Source organism: Polyodon spathula, chromosome 25 (genome assembly GCF_017654505.1).
Source record: "Polyodon spathula isolate WHYD16114869_AA chromosome 25, ASM1765450v1, whole genome shotgun sequence".
Lineage (NCBI taxonomy): Eukaryota > Metazoa > Chordata > Actinopteri > Acipenseriformes > Polyodontidae > Polyodon > Polyodon spathula.
The window spans coordinates 19,943,433-19,959,130 of record NC_054558.1 but is presented as its reverse complement, the minus strand read 5'-3'; the positions used below and the strand labels follow the sequence as shown (position 1 = coordinate 19,959,130).

The following is a 15,698-nucleotide window of genomic DNA, read 5'->3' as shown; positions in this document are numbered from 1 at the left end:
TACCAGCTATGTCAGTGGCAATTGTTCTTTTTTTTATGTTTTTATTTGTTAATGCATTCTCCTTCTCTTCTAATCTTTGGCAGACACAAACAAAGTGAACTGAGTTAGTTTCAAACAGTAATTCAAATCACCATATTAACATCAAGGTCCATGCATGGGGTCTGGTGAATCTAGTCCCGCTCCAGGTCAGCACTGCCTTCCCTGGTTTCCTCGCTGTGCGTTCAGGAGCTGTGTTCCCTATCGTGATGCCATGGCTACACACTTTTTCTACTAAACTAGGAAAACTGCAAGCACAGGCATGTTTCATACAGGTAATCTAATTGAACATAAGCTTCTTCACTATACTCTTTGCATAATAATGTGGGGATTAGCTGTGCTAAAGCATGTAATATATCTGTCCGTTATTCCTGTGTGCTAGACTAGAACGCAGTTTGTGAACCGATGAGAAACTAGCAATACGTATTAAACAATGTGTTTGTTTACTGCAGTAAATGTGGTAGCAGCGTAGCAAAGGGTAGTAAACTTGATAAACTACAGTTAAGTGACTGGGCACTTTGGTACTGAACCTGATGAACCATGGTAAAGAGAAGGAAATGCATGCTATGATTGAGAGAGAAATGTAGGAAAGTGCTAAATGAGCATGGAAATATACCATGAGAAACATTTCAAAGAGCCAGGGGCATGCTACCAGGGAGAGAAAGAGAGACAACAGGGGGTCGATTCAGTGGAAATACATTTATAACGTGTAATGCTTTTTAATTGTTGAGGGGCCGTAGAATGTTCTCTTTGCACATTTTTAGAATTTTTCTTGAGTGTGCTTCTGTAGAGAATTCGAAATAGTGCAGCAGTGGTAGTGGTGATGGGAAAAATGATTACTGTATGTTACTGGCATCAAGTCATTTTCAATATGTGATTTCCCTATACATGTTACAATTTTGGATAGGCGGAAGATGGAAAATTGGGAAACACCTGTCAAATAAGAGGTAATACAAATCTGTCTCTCACTGGCAACATGTCGTCAGCAGCAAGAAATCGTTTCCATGCAAGGCAGCCTGGGGATAAAAACACTAGCCAGGGGACTGATTGAACCTGCCAGGTTAAACGCTGTGGAGGGAAACTAACACTGCAAGCACCTCACACACCTCTATGTAGATCTGCCCTAGCAATTAAAAGTGGTCATTTTTTCTCATGTGCAGGTCTGGTATACATTGGTGACACTTTACATTGTGTCTATACTACACTATAGTTACACATTACAGTTATGTAGCCACAATGCAACAATAGTAAAATGAAAAAGGTTGACTAGTTAGCATCATTTGTAATTGCACTGTATTTACACACACATCTGTGTAATAGGTATGTAATTACAATGTAACAACACGTGTACTTACAGTCCAGTTACATCGTTATTACAATGTAGTTAGATCGTTTTTGGGAAAGCACTGTGCTGTACCTGGCACATCTCTTTATGACCCATTGTGTTACACATTCAACTTGAGAAAGCTGCCTTCGTTAAATATCCACCAAAGTTAGTTTCAGTAGCAACAGGGACACAAGCCCCTTCTCTAGCCAGTGGTTATTAATTCCTACTTTTTAATCTCTTCTTTTTTTATAACTCAGGATACAAAACAGAAATAAAAAAACTTTGTTTTTTTTTACCCTACAAGTGTTTGTACACTTAGTAAGCCTACTGTCTGATGTGTCTGTCCTATTTGCAAAAGGATAAGGAGTCTGGAATTAACTTGTCCTTTAAGGTCCTGTAAACAAATCCTCTACCCTCATTTTACAAGAAAGGATTATAAAGACCTTAAAGCAGAGGTGAAGAAGGTCACACGTCATGTTGCTCTGGCTTGTACCACCTTGTAACCCTCTGCGTGCCAGGGGGCTAACTGGTAAAGACATCTGTGGGATGTCAACATTTGAAGAAACTACTCTGGAAACTCAATTTTTTTTTTCCCCCTTGTATCCTGGAAACATTAGATGAGAAATGCTATTATCTAACTCAGCAGGGATTTGGTTGATTTTTTTTCCCCTAGTTGCATAGCAACCAGTGTTACCGCACAGCAGCAAAACTCTGGTGTCTTTTTCCTGCAGTTGTTTCCTCATCACCTACACACAGGGATTCTTACACATGTGGAAGTGTTTCAGGAGTTGTTGTCAGTTCGCCAGACTGTTGCACTTAAAGTGAACAGACCCTGATTCCCCAGTTAACTATGGCCATCACAAATCCTGTACTCCTTTCAGAAAAACTTCTCCCTTATATTGTTAAATGGTTTTGTTCCTCCCTCCCAGCCATTTCTGTATTCCTTATTCCTTTTGGCTTCCTTCATGTTGATAGTTGTCATTTCTCAGTACTAACAACCTTTCTAGACTGCTTTCAATGGTCAGTTTACTGCAGTTCTGTCAGATTGTATAGCGTTGTCACAAAATCATAAGCCAATGTAATAGACAGGGGGAAAAGCAGCTAATGCAGACGTGGTTCACATATTAGAGGAGCTGTGTGTTCTGTAAGCGCATTGGAAACGCAGCACTAAACATGGTTTAGAAACACTGCCACATGCTGACAAGCATTGTGCTATATGGTGGTTCCAGTAATTACATCAGATTGCATTGCTTCACCATCTTCTGTCCAGGGGCTTTTTTTTTTTCATATATCGTTATTTAGAGGAGCTCCCCATATCTCAACGTGAAAGAGAATGGCTGATTTCCTCTGTGCAACATTGGTGCTGCCAGCCTTGCCACCTGTCTGCTGTTTTCAAAGAACTGATTTCAACAAATGACATTCTCTTACATGTATTCTAATTCCATGGAAAACAGTAGCTGTCCCAGTTGCCTTTAAAAAAAAAAAAACTAAACTAATCCTAAAGTACAACCTTGTGGGTTTTTTTGTTTTGTTTTTGTAGCTTTAGGCAGTTAAGTTCTAACCACCTTTGACCTCTGTTTACCTAATGGAGTGGCCAAGGCTACATAAAGGATTTATAAAGAAAAGGGTTAGCGCCATCTAGTGCATCTTGAGCAAGATCCAACAGACAGACTGCATATCTAGACTTCCTTATAAATGTAGGCAACTATTTGATATGTAATGGAAGGTCACATAGCAAGTATGAACAGTGCATCCCCCTGAACTGGGAGGGAAGCATCATATACAGGCTTTAGAAAGGACTAAATATAATAATCACGATTTATGGGATAGTACTGTGTAACAGGGACAATACCTGGTAATTGGGAGCAATAAAACTTATTAGATTCACTGACGGCAAACATAAAAAATATGAATTGATGTTGGTAGCAGTGTTTTCACGAAGCAAACAAAAAATAAGGCCTATGCAGTCAAATTCAAATATGCAATGGAGTCTAAGAACAATGGTGAAATAATAACAATCCTTATTTGTTGCATTTACAGAATGTGCCAAGATCATACATATTTCTTGTTGGACAGATCAGAATTTTCTAACCCTAATATTTGCCAAGGCATTAGAACATAAAAATAGAGGTAGGGGTTGTCTGAAGATCGGGGCAAGTTGATTGACAGATGCAGATGTTCCTAGGATACTTTTGGTGAAAGAACCTGGCAATAGACCTGTTTTGGGGGATTATAGTGGAATTAGACAGAACGGTAAATAAATGATATTTCTACTCTTTGCGTGCACAAAAAAAGACACAAAGAATGAGAGAGGGAGTCTAATTCTCGGATTCATGTCTCCAAAGCTGATAGAAAAGACCGCAGATAGGAAAATGCTTCTTAAATCTTTCTTAATTCAAGTGTATCCTATTTCACGCTGAGCTTTTAAAGGTGCTTTCCCCATGCTAGGTTTTAGAGTGACAGAAAACAGTAATTACCGGCACTCGCTGCAAAGAGACTGGCGTTCAGATTCAGAATCCACTGATTAAAAAAGCAAGGTGCTGCAAGGCAGAGGTTCTCTTTAAGTTGTCTTGTTTAGAAGGGCATTAAACGCAAGCCCGTAATTGCCTTTTCTGAACAGCACTCAGTCACTCATTTATTTGTGTTGTTTTTTTTGTTTTTTTTTTAATTGGAGAAACAAACACAGGAGAAATAACAAGGTACCTTGTTTACAGAGGTATTAGAAAAATCTCATTCAAACCACAGCTCCCCAAGTCAAAACTGTCACGAAAATATTTTTGGCAGGTACCAGAAACTAATGAAAAATAAGTCAACCTGCAAATCTAGCCAGTGTGATGTGTTCTGACAGCTCAGCAAACTGGCCATTCAGAGACATTCTAAAAGCTCTTTGCTGCAATTAAACTGCTTTTACAAATGGGGTTTATATCTTTTTCAGTTATCTTAACACAGAAGGATGCTTCTGGACCCAGAAATACTCACCAGTTTACCGGATATAGCTGTACAAAATCTGAAAATGTTCTACGTAACTGTACTGCTTATCTGTCGCACATTTAATATCTAAAACATGGCACTGGTCATTGTGGACAACTTACATTTAGCTGGAACTGAAGGACACCCTTTAGCTGCATGCAATATTATAGAAGGCAATGGTTCTCGGTCACACAGCAACTGTACTAAGAAAAACAGTTAGATTTGTCTAAGATCTCTTGAGAAATACACTTTGATTTGTCAAAAGGATGGCCGGCCATGGGACCTGTGCATTGTCATGAAGGGATAGAAGGACCCCTGATCCGTGACCCATACAGACTCCTCAATTAGAAGCAGTGTAAACAGAACACAGTGCTAACATTCTGACACATTCCAGGAATTTCACCTGCTTTATCAGCTAAAAATATACATACAGTGTGTCTATATATCAAAACTCTGGACACCAAGAAAAAGCTTACACATTGTCCTCTGCCTAGTATATCCCTTGGCTGATCAAGAACGATCTGCTATTCTAGGTACACAATTATGAATCCCAATGTGCTGCTATCTTAATCTCCATTAATGTTGTTAGCTGTCAGCAGCCTTTAAATGTAGCTAGCTTTCCCACTTCACTGCTCAAAAGCAAGTAGAGTCACCCCTGCCCAAGCTGTCAATTCCAGGGGGGTAGTGTGGGTGTCAGTATCCTAATGATTTGTTTCACTACACTGTTTTAAGAAAACAAAAACTGAATCACACACATAACTAAATGTTACGACCTGGCTCTCCAATGAGTCTAAATGCAGCAGTGAACCAGGAGTCTGCTAATAGGTGGGCAAGGCGTGTTGGTGAGTCACTGATGCTGCCTAATAGAGAACGCCAGTGGGTAGCTCTTTCATTGGATGTATCCGCATAATCTTTGAATTACGACTAAACCCAGTAGCTGTTATAATTCAGCTGGTCTCTGAGAGTGATATGCGACCAGTCACTGCTCTGAAGGTTAAACAATAAGGCAACTGGCTAAGAGGCATAGGGTCGCTAATATTGCCAAAGCATTCATTAGCCTGATACACGGTTGTAGAGTATCTGTAATGCAGCAATGTCGAACACAGTATGCACATACACAAAAGAAATCAGCTAAATTACCCGCATTTCTGTTAACAGCAATGGGTTTTTTGCATCTTGGAGTCCAATGATTCAGGCTTCGGCTTTGTGCACACCCATTACTATAATATGTTCCACCCCTGTTCCTGGACTTGGCTGGAGAATCTTCTATCGTCTCCAGTAGTGTCAGCTTTCCTAATGCCTTGATTTACATTAGATTATATTGTATTGTACTATATTATATGATCCCCTGGATGCCTTTGTGTCTGTCAAGTCTCTCATGGTTTGCATTGTCTCATTTTATAGAATGGGATGATCTTGCTAAAGGTATGCAGAGCAAATTCTCTTCTATAAGTGTTAACCGATTGATCCATTTTAAGCACTTGTATAAATATTGCATTTTTTTATACCACGGTTCTGTATCTTTATATATCTTAATTAAGATCTGCCAATGTACCAGTGGTGGATAATTATTTAGATTGACCTGTGCTGGCTATGGCTTATATAAATAAATAAATAAATAAATAAATAAATATGAAAACCTGCCCCCTCTCCTTAGATGCAAGAGATCAAGACAGCTCATAGCAGCTGCATAAACATCTTAAAATAGTGTAGCGTGATTACTATATACTTACAGCCCTTTCCATACAGGTAGCCTTTAATAATAATAATAATAATAATAATAATAATAATAATAATAATAACAGCAGCAGTGTGTTATACATTTAAAAAGTTCCCTCCAACCCAAAGCAGTCTTACTCAGTGATCAATCCCAGTAGTCAAACAGGTCACTCTTGATCCATCTTCCCTGCAGTATAAAGTCACTAATGGGTTTGTGCTGCCTGTGATGTTGACAAAACGACGTGACAGCCTCTGCACTCAGAAGCCACTTTGTAATTCTCTGCAGCTGTGCTCAGCAAAGTAAGGCTGCAGACCTGCCTCGCCGAAGCTGGTCCCTTGGCTTGCCTGTGTGCATAAAGAGAACACATCTGCAAATGTACTTAAAGCCACTGCTGCAATGCAAAGGGTGACCGCATTTGCATTTCCATTGCATACGTACGCTACAAAAGCAGGTTTTGAATATGCAGTCAGATACACCCTTCACCCTCCTATGGAACACACTTTCAAATCTGGAACTGAAAACCCAAATCTTGGTATGTTCTGTAATTACAGTATCATGACATGATGGTGTGGATACAGTATATACACTATATATATACACCACCCGCTCGCTATATCGCGGGTGTCGGGGTCCAGTACAATTCCACTATATATCGAGGGCCGCGATATAGCGAGAGACCCATAGAAAAACAAACAGGCTAATAACAAATACTGTATAACCACTCCCTTGTTTTATCGGGGGCGTCAGGGCCCAGTATACTGTGTGTGTGTGTGTGTGTGTGTGTGTGTGTGTGTGTGTGTGTGTGTGTGTGTGTGTGTGTGTGTATATATATATATATATATATATACTGTTTTGAAAAGCAGACAGGTGAAAAATAAAACACTGTGTAGAGCCTGTATCCTTTCTTATGATAAGCTGTAGCTGAAAAGCTGGCAAGCAAATCTTTACTGAACAAGCTTTTCTAAACAAACACAGATTTCTTCTTTCTTTGGATAGATGGCAATGCTGTCTCTAAGTAGCTGAATGGATTTGCACTGTACTGTGTATGGCACACACTGTATAGTAGCACATTTCCTCCATGCATTTTTTTGAGTTTGTAAAAGGATACTATATATATAAAACAAAGAGACTAGCCATATAATAACTAGAGGACTCATTGAATGTATAGTGCAGCCTCCGCTGTTAATATTACACAGACTTTGTCTCAGAAGAATGCTGCCCCTCGTACATTTCATGTTGTCTCTCAAATATAATAAATCGTTACAAACTGTTTGACATTACTGCACCATTTTAATTACCTGTGGAGACTATCTGTGATTTATTGCTCACATTGATTTTTTTTCCCTCACCAGTCTATCATCTATTCATTTATATACCCTTAAACCAACAATGCCAACTGTCTGGCTATCTCTTTATCTATCTATCTCTATTTGTCAGGACTCGTGGCAGGTTTTTTATTGGCTGTCAAAATCACCAATTCCTCTGTTTTGCCACTATCAAACAATCCATCTGTCTGTCAATCTGTCATTGTTCAGTGTACCTGTCCTCTGATTGTGAATGTATTATACATCATGCATCCATCATCACTGTTTACTGAATTATTTATATTCACTTTCAGTATAACATTAGTACATATCACTCAGCTTTGTGGATGGTTTTACAGACCCTAAATAACATCTTGGACTATCTATGGTTAAGATGAAGTAGTCCACAATTAGTGGTAATTGGGGTCTGTGAAATCAGCTGTTCAGTTTTCTTTGTTCCTTACACCATGTGTCCACCGGGTGATGCTATGGGCCATGCTAAAACCTAGTTGGAATTAAAGCACTAAATAAAAAGATTTGACAGGGAAGGAGAAAACTGCTGGGTAACACTTTACATTAAGTGACTTTAATTACTGTGTATTTACACAGTAGTTACTTAGCAAATATATGTGTAATTACACATAATTACAATATTACTATGCATAGTTGCATGATATATGTAAGTACACAATTGTATCAGAAAAGTATTTGGGTTAAGGGGGTTAGGGTTAGGTTTAGAGTTAAGGTAGGAATAGGGTCATGGTTAGGGTTAGGGTTATATCGTGCAAAGAAATGTCACAAGTAACAATGAATAATAACATTATAATTAAGTGCAAATGCACATGTATTTGCTAACTCCCACGTAAATACACAGTATTACTGTAAACTGCTGTAATCAATGTCACTGGCCTTTAATTCAGCCTTTACTTTTTGTCACATACTGTATAACATAAGAAGCCCAATGCATTTCTCAGGCTCCGCGAACAAACATTCTCCAGAATGAGCCGTCGTCAAACTCCCACTACCTCTAGCCTGTCAGCTCACAGCCTGGCTTCCTGCCTGAGTGCTGTCTGCTGAGGGCTAGGTTCTGTGTCTACAGCTCCACAGGTACAGAGCCTTCTGATTGCTAATGTTTAAATAAGACCTGAGCTTGTGAATCGTCTGTGAAAACATTAGGAGGCAGTGTGAAAGGCAATTTTGGATCTCTTAGGGTTTTCTAATGCTTTTACAAGTCTGCTAAATACAAAAACGTCTGAACTTCAATCACCTTTTCAGGCTCTGCAAAACAATATTTAACCTGGTCTGGAAAGCGTGTATATTTTCATTTATACCACAAGTGTGGGTATACAGTATCCAGCGTGGGATACATTTTGGTTACTGTGCTCAAGTGGAATAAAATGCTTACCGGCACAAATTCAAATGGGTCTTTGCTTACATGCTGTGTACGTTTTTGGATTGGCCTTGACAGGATGTCCTTACATAAACCACTGGGACATCCTCCTGTGGTGAATAAAAACCGCACATCACGAACGATCATTCAATACCCTCTATTTTCATGTCCGATGTTGTGCCACTTAAAAATGTGCCAACATCAACACTGTTCTGTCCTATTTAATGCATTCACTGCAGCAGTTGTGTGTGTACTTGTATTTACTGAATGTTTTCTACAATTCCACATGATATGGGGATTACATTAATATTTGTTCATTCACATGCACTAAACAGCTACATATCCAAGAGCACTACATAGCTGCATACCCAAAAGCACTCAGGACACAGATTCCTGTTTGTGCAGAACGGATATTCAGTGGTGAATGAATGGTGATTTACTGCTGGTATGAATACAGCCGTATCTCATTTAGTTCCTCATTAAAGATAAGCTTTCTCTTATTGCACATCATGCGAATTAATCCATCAGATCGTCATGTATAGTACTGTGTCGCTTATAGCATGATAAAGCATTATCAACATTCACAAACTTAAAATCTTAGCTCTATTGAAAAACATCCTGGGCAGTAAAATAGGATCATTAATTATATAGGGCACTCAGATTCGTAATTATAAAGCACTTGCACACCTGTGGGTGCACTGCAGTGCTTGCACATGCAGCTTGTGCCATCTAAATGTCAGCTGCTTATGTAATAGCTGTGTTTTTGCTGAACAGCTGATTTTATGGATCCACTTTCCCGAGACAGAAGTCGCTCAAATGCAATGATGTTTGTGTCAGCCTGTGATACAGGATGTTATGTTATTTCTTATGGTAGCATGGCACCCAAAGTATTTTGCAGTTATCATAGAAGTCAAAACCATTTGCATGCTCCTTAGTCAAAAGAAAATGTAGGATTGTTTTTTGGCAATCAAAACTTTGCCACAGGCAAGTAGAATTTTTCTGACGTGGATGAATTTCCCAGGATTACAATAAGGAGACCCTGATCCACAGAAGACTGGTTTGGTGTACTGCAAATTTGAATCCCCAGATTACAGTCATTATTCCTACAGTAGATGGATCTGACTAAAAAGGTTTAGAATTGTTTTTCCAGTAAAGTTCTGGATCAAGTGGTTCTCGAATGTGATTACCACAGTGAAGAAGATCAGATTTCACAAATTCCAATCTAGAATGCTGTCACGTTCCATAGATCTCATTCATACGAGTGGAAAACTACAACTGAATAGGGTCTGAAGCAGAATATGAAGTGATCCATTCCAAATGGAAACACACTGTAGCACAGCTGGTATTTACTGGGTCAAGTACTGTAGTGTAGAATCTATACACATTTCCACAAGTACGTCGCACCACTGTGAGATCTGACCAGTATTTTGTTCTGAACTATTTTTCTCACAATCTTAAGCGCAGCATTGTATTTCTGTTAAGCGTTAACTGTACTATCACTTAAGTACACACACACACACACACTCACACACACGCAGATGCACACACACACTCACTCACACACACTCACACACAGATTGGATGGGAACAGATGGAATTTAGAATGATTGTGCATGGATAGTTCTAATTAAAGAGGATAAAAAGTCCCACAACTGTGGTTAACTATATTGCAATTTCTTACATTTGTTGTATTGTAATTATTAAAAAGCTATCCTGATTTGCATTATTCAAAGCCACAGTCATCCCTGATCCAAGCTACTGTACTGTACTGTAGTGGAAATATTCTTTAACATACAGAGCAGATGTACCATACCATTCCAGACACCCATTTTGGGAGAAAATTAATCTAATTAAATGTCTCACCCAGTGCTAGAAAATGCACAAGGGTTTGGGTAGAGCTACCTTTGTTCAATGGCATGCTCTTTATAAATTTTGCAAAAGCTATCAAATGTATCAATATTAGGTTCTGAGTACAGCAGAATGCAGAATACAGAAGAAATCCCTGTCCTTCTGAATTCACACTTTGAACAACTTTACAGAAATACCAAGGAAAATATTTCAATAGTTTCCACAGTTTACAGATATATATATATATATATATATATATATATATATATATATATATATATATATATATATATATATATATATATATATATATGTGTGTGTGTGTGTGTGTGTGTGTGTGTGTGTGTGTGTGTGTGTGTGTGTGTGTGTGTTTTTTATTTTTACTCTGAAGCCAAACCTGTACAATATTTTGTCAAATTGCTCATCAGTGGGGAAAGCACATCGAGACGCAAAACAAGCAGCTCTTTTGGTACACGCAGTAGCACAGCTAAAATGAAACCTGCAGTTAAAGTAGTAAGGATACCTAACCAAGGTAAATCGATACTTCAGGAATGAGAGTGCAGGCTCTTTATTTATTAAAATGTGAGTCACGCATTATCACTGTACTATCACTTAAGTATATGTTATCTTTTGTTATCGTTTGCTTTGGATAGCGATAATAAACATTTTCACAAATAGGGGCACTGTTGTTTTCACTTTACTCAAAAACATACACAAATGGGCAGGTGAACGCGGTCCGCGTCAGGTAATTATTATTACTTACCTCAAAATAGAAAAACTGCTATTCCACTGAGAACACGGAATAAACCCAAAAAGCACACACTCTTAGTCCCGGGCTCCTTATCGTAAAACCTGGTTGATGACAAACAATTGACTTGAGTAGTACTGCTGTGGAAACTCATAGATATTAGTTCCCCTTTAATCTTTCTTTATTTAAGGAAAGATAGTAAAACGGTCTGGTTGATCCGCTCTCCGGGTCGCATTTTCGTTTTATTAGTAAACGATTACGCTTAGTATTTTGTACTTCAGTAAATAACAAACATCACTGTTTTTTTCAGCCGGTTTGTCTCTGTCTCTGCAGTTTACATACAACCTCGTACGATATTGAGCAGCCCCCCTCTGTCCAGTATAGAAACGGGGTTCTTGCTGCAGAAGAGCAAAAGAAAAATTGCAATGCGAGAAAAGGAAAATGGTTTGCTGTCCTAGCGCTGTTGACAAAAGAGCGTTTTTGTGATACGATCTTGTAGTCCGTAGTTCCCTCTACGAATCAGGTCAGATCTCTACACTTGCGATGTGTCTGATCGGGGGAAAAGATCAGCCTACTGCTCCCTTCTCCAGCGTGGCTGTCAGATAGACCCGCAGCTTTGCACACAGCAGCATCTCAGTGAGTGAAGAACTTGGAGAGCAAGCACATTGTACAAGCCTGCAGCACTGCCTACAGTATTTAAAGACATACAGCAAGGGATTAAACTAGAAAGAAAAAAAAAAGCAACATAGACTACCAGGCTCTCTCCCACACACCCTTGAAATATTCCTCCCTGACAATTGTGTAGATCTGAAATACTGCTTGCTGATTTAAATCTATTATCTGAATATGCCTACTTTGCAAGGGGGGCCCCCCATCACTTGTTGTTACAAAGTTAACTTAAATATCTTTTATTGTATTGGTTTTCTTTACCAAAAACCTTAACAATAGCTAAACAGGTTTAATGTTCTTGATAATCCACTTTTTACATTATTATTTCTATTTTCAGAATAGAATACAGCTGTTCTTCTTTGTCACTGTATTATATTTTTCATGTTTATTTCTTACCTGCCCACATCTAACAAATACAGTACAGGTATTTTCCACCTGCCAAGCTGGCTTCCTATACTCAACCACCTGGTTGCCAAGGTGGCTACAGGTGTCTTTGCTTAATCCCTATTCACCTGCATCTGCCGCTGTCGAGAGGGAGTGTCAGTGAATTCAGTTACGGTTTTCCTGCACCCCGAGTCTTCACTTGTCCTTATTTAATTAAATTGCAGTGAAGAGGCAGTGCTATTAAAATACAACATTAAATAAATATTAAAAAGGAAATGAGCCGCACAATCCCTGTTTGGATTTTTTTTTCAAAAAAATATCGGCCTCTTTGATCAACTGTTGTCACGTATCCAGAAGTGTCTTAACCCTGGGCTTGTAGGAAGGTGGTAACCCGAATGTCATTTAGTTCTAGCCTCTGTGTCTAAAAAGTACGGCTCTTGCATTCCACGTTGTTGAGCTGTCGCCAAAAAACTGAAGCCCCAAAGTTCCAGCTGATTGCAATGGGACTGGAGGTGAAGGGAATGGGTCGTGCTTTTCGTGAGCGTGAATTTCAGAAGCATTGTGTATGGCAGCACTGGTTGTTCTGCTCAAGGATATATACTAAAAATGTGCAGAATTATTTGTGTTAGACTCTCTTCAACGAGATATGTTGACATTTTCTTCATTGGGGATGAAGAAACATATACAGTTTATAGTTTGCATATGTAATGTACTGTATTTGACATTTTAGGAACTCATATGAAATCAGCCCCTTTTAAATTTTCTGGGTTATGTTGCATGTGTATACATTGTATGCAGTTCTATTTCTTATTATCTAAACTGCATATGCCAATCATATATTCAACGTGTCAGTTAAGGAAGTCATGGAGAGAGGAACACTGAGAGCTTTGAAAGAGGTCACCCCCTTAGACCATCTGGCTGTAAATTTGTTCGCTGCTGCAGTGCTATGAGCACAGCCCCTGGGAAAGGGAAGGTGACCCCTCACCCACAAGAGACATTCTCTCAATGGATCTCACACAAGTCTTTATCTTTTACAATTTTCAGGAGCTCAAGTTTAACCCCAATTTACAAACTCCAATTTGGAGGCTTAGAAGTCTGGCTTTATCAAGTTTAATTCGAATACGTTATGCGGTTAGGAGAGTTATTAACAGCCAAGGTGCCTTGTGAAAATAGAGCCAGTGGGCAATACCAGCCCCATACCTAAAGCATTATGCTATTCAGATGAAGTGGCGTGGTGTAATATGTAATATGTAATTTGGATCCATGTCACGATTTGAAAAGACTTTGAAGTTGCACATCCCTGTTGAAGCTTTGTTTGCATGTTTAAGCTCCCAAGATGAGGTTACAAATATTGTTGTTCCAGATTGGTTTTACCTCTGTGCAGCCCCTGAGAGATATCTCTCCCTTTAACAAATAAATGCATGATCCTTGGAGAGGATTCAATTAAACTGTTCGCATGGAACTGCATGGATCAATAAATTATATGATTGTTAATTACAATCTTCAATCCATTTGCCATGCATTCATAATCTAAACTGTTGCTACACATACTCTGCATGTTTCACATATTATAGAACGTAAACTTAAAACATAAACAAAAATTGCTTATACCTTTGATCCCTCCTTTAAATGATTTAATCCTCAAGGAAACTCATCTGCTCTGAACTTTATCCTCCACTACCCAACCTCCACAATGAACTTGCCAAAGTGACAACCTCATATGGAGATGAATTAAAAAAAAAAAAACTCTTCTAGTCTTTATATGTGGACACCTCAAAGACCCAAATCCATGAGGACCTCATATATTTTTTTCTCCCATATAAAATAGTGGGAAAAAAATGGAAAACATTTTCCATGAAAAATATATTTAGTTTATGTCCAAAACTATTTTCCACAGCTATTTTCAATATGTCATACATGAAAGGGTTAATACAATTTGCTAATCTTATATTTATATATTACTTAATCTTAATTCCTAATGCATTCAGGGAGTTTAATTGCAATTTTACATTTCTCAATCTAACTTCTTGCTGATATGTGAGAATCTGGCATGAATCTTCCTCCTTTGTTTGGGCCTTTAGCTGCTTCATCGCATGTTGTCAGGGCTGTTGTGCTTGCTGTCATGCAAGAGCTGTGACCCCTCTGCAATTCTGCACCCCAGGGTGAATCTGCAGTAATGTGATCCAGCTTGGCATAGCAGGGGGTTGGTAAGCACAAGACTGAGGCAGATAATCTGTGTTCAAAAAGATAAAAAAATAGGCCTGATGCTTGTAAACAAATGTTCCTTTTTTTTTTTTTCAAAACAAAAAAAATAAATATCCAAAAATAGTCTGAACTCAAAAGCAGGTGGCGCGCAGAGAAAGGTCGTGGTTCATGGCGTGGACAGAAAGGTGGTGGTTCATGGCATGCACAGAAAGGTCGTGGTTCATGGCGTGGACAGAAAGCTCGTGGTTCATGGCGTGCACAGAAAGGTCGTGGTTCATGGCGTGGACAGAAAGGTCATGGTTCATGGCGTGGACAGAAAGGTTGTGGTTCATGGCGTGGACAGAAAGGTCATGGTTCATGGCGTGGACAGAAAGGTCATGGTTCATGGCGTGGACAGAAAGGTCGTGGTTCATGGCGTGGACAGAAAGGTCATGGTTCATGGCGTGGACAGAAAGGTCATGGTTCATGGCGTGGACAGAAAGGTCGTGGTTCATGGCGTGCACATACCACTATTGAAGGGATTGAATCCTCTTCTTAATAGCCTTAATGATACTGGTCACTCTATACACGTCAGTCTTTTCAGTCTTTTTATATGTATATATATAATATATATATATATATATATATATATATATATATATATATATTATACATATATATTAGTGCTTTCTTTATGTTTGACTACATATCATTGTAATTTGTTATTGCTGTCTTGATGTTACATCCATCTTGTACTAAGCAAAAGCATTTGCATCTCAAGCCATATTTCTTTCTACTGTTCTGTGCATGGTTTAATACTGTTCTTGATGTCCTTTGTTGTTCTGATGAATGTGTCATGACTTCAATGCGTTGTTTTTATAGGTTTTTTTTTTTTTATCTTATAGGACATTATTGTTAGTACTGCCTGTCTCATTACAAAAGCAAGTGTGATATACATCAGCACCAATGTCATTCTTTTGTCCTTCTGGTGGCAAGTTAAGTGAAGGGTTTGTTTTGCTACAAGCACAAACCCTACTAATAGTACTAACAATGGACCATTACAGATGCCTCTGGTAATGTTGACAAGCCCCAGACTTTCCTAATGACAGACTGGCCTT

The 15,698-nt window shown here is 38.7% G+C and overlaps 1 protein-coding gene across 2 annotated transcripts in view; it reads right to left on the bottom strand.

Annotated features, from left to right (window-relative positions):
• Positions 1–11,964, bottom strand: part of LOC121299524 (WSC domain-containing protein 2-like) — a 40,444-nt gene extending 28,480 nt beyond the window's left edge. The window contains exons 1-2 of one of the 2 annotated variants that reach the window (XM_041227294.1): positions 11,359–11,964; positions 6,191–6,397 (exon numbers count right to left, since the gene is read on the bottom strand). The gene's annotated coding sequence lies outside the window, so the exon portion shown is untranslated. The remainder of the gene's footprint in view (positions 1–6,190; positions 6,398–11,358) is intronic. The other variant, XM_041227295.1, reaches the window with a different exon arrangement.
• Between the last annotated feature and the right edge of the window lie 3,734 nt (positions 11,965–15,698).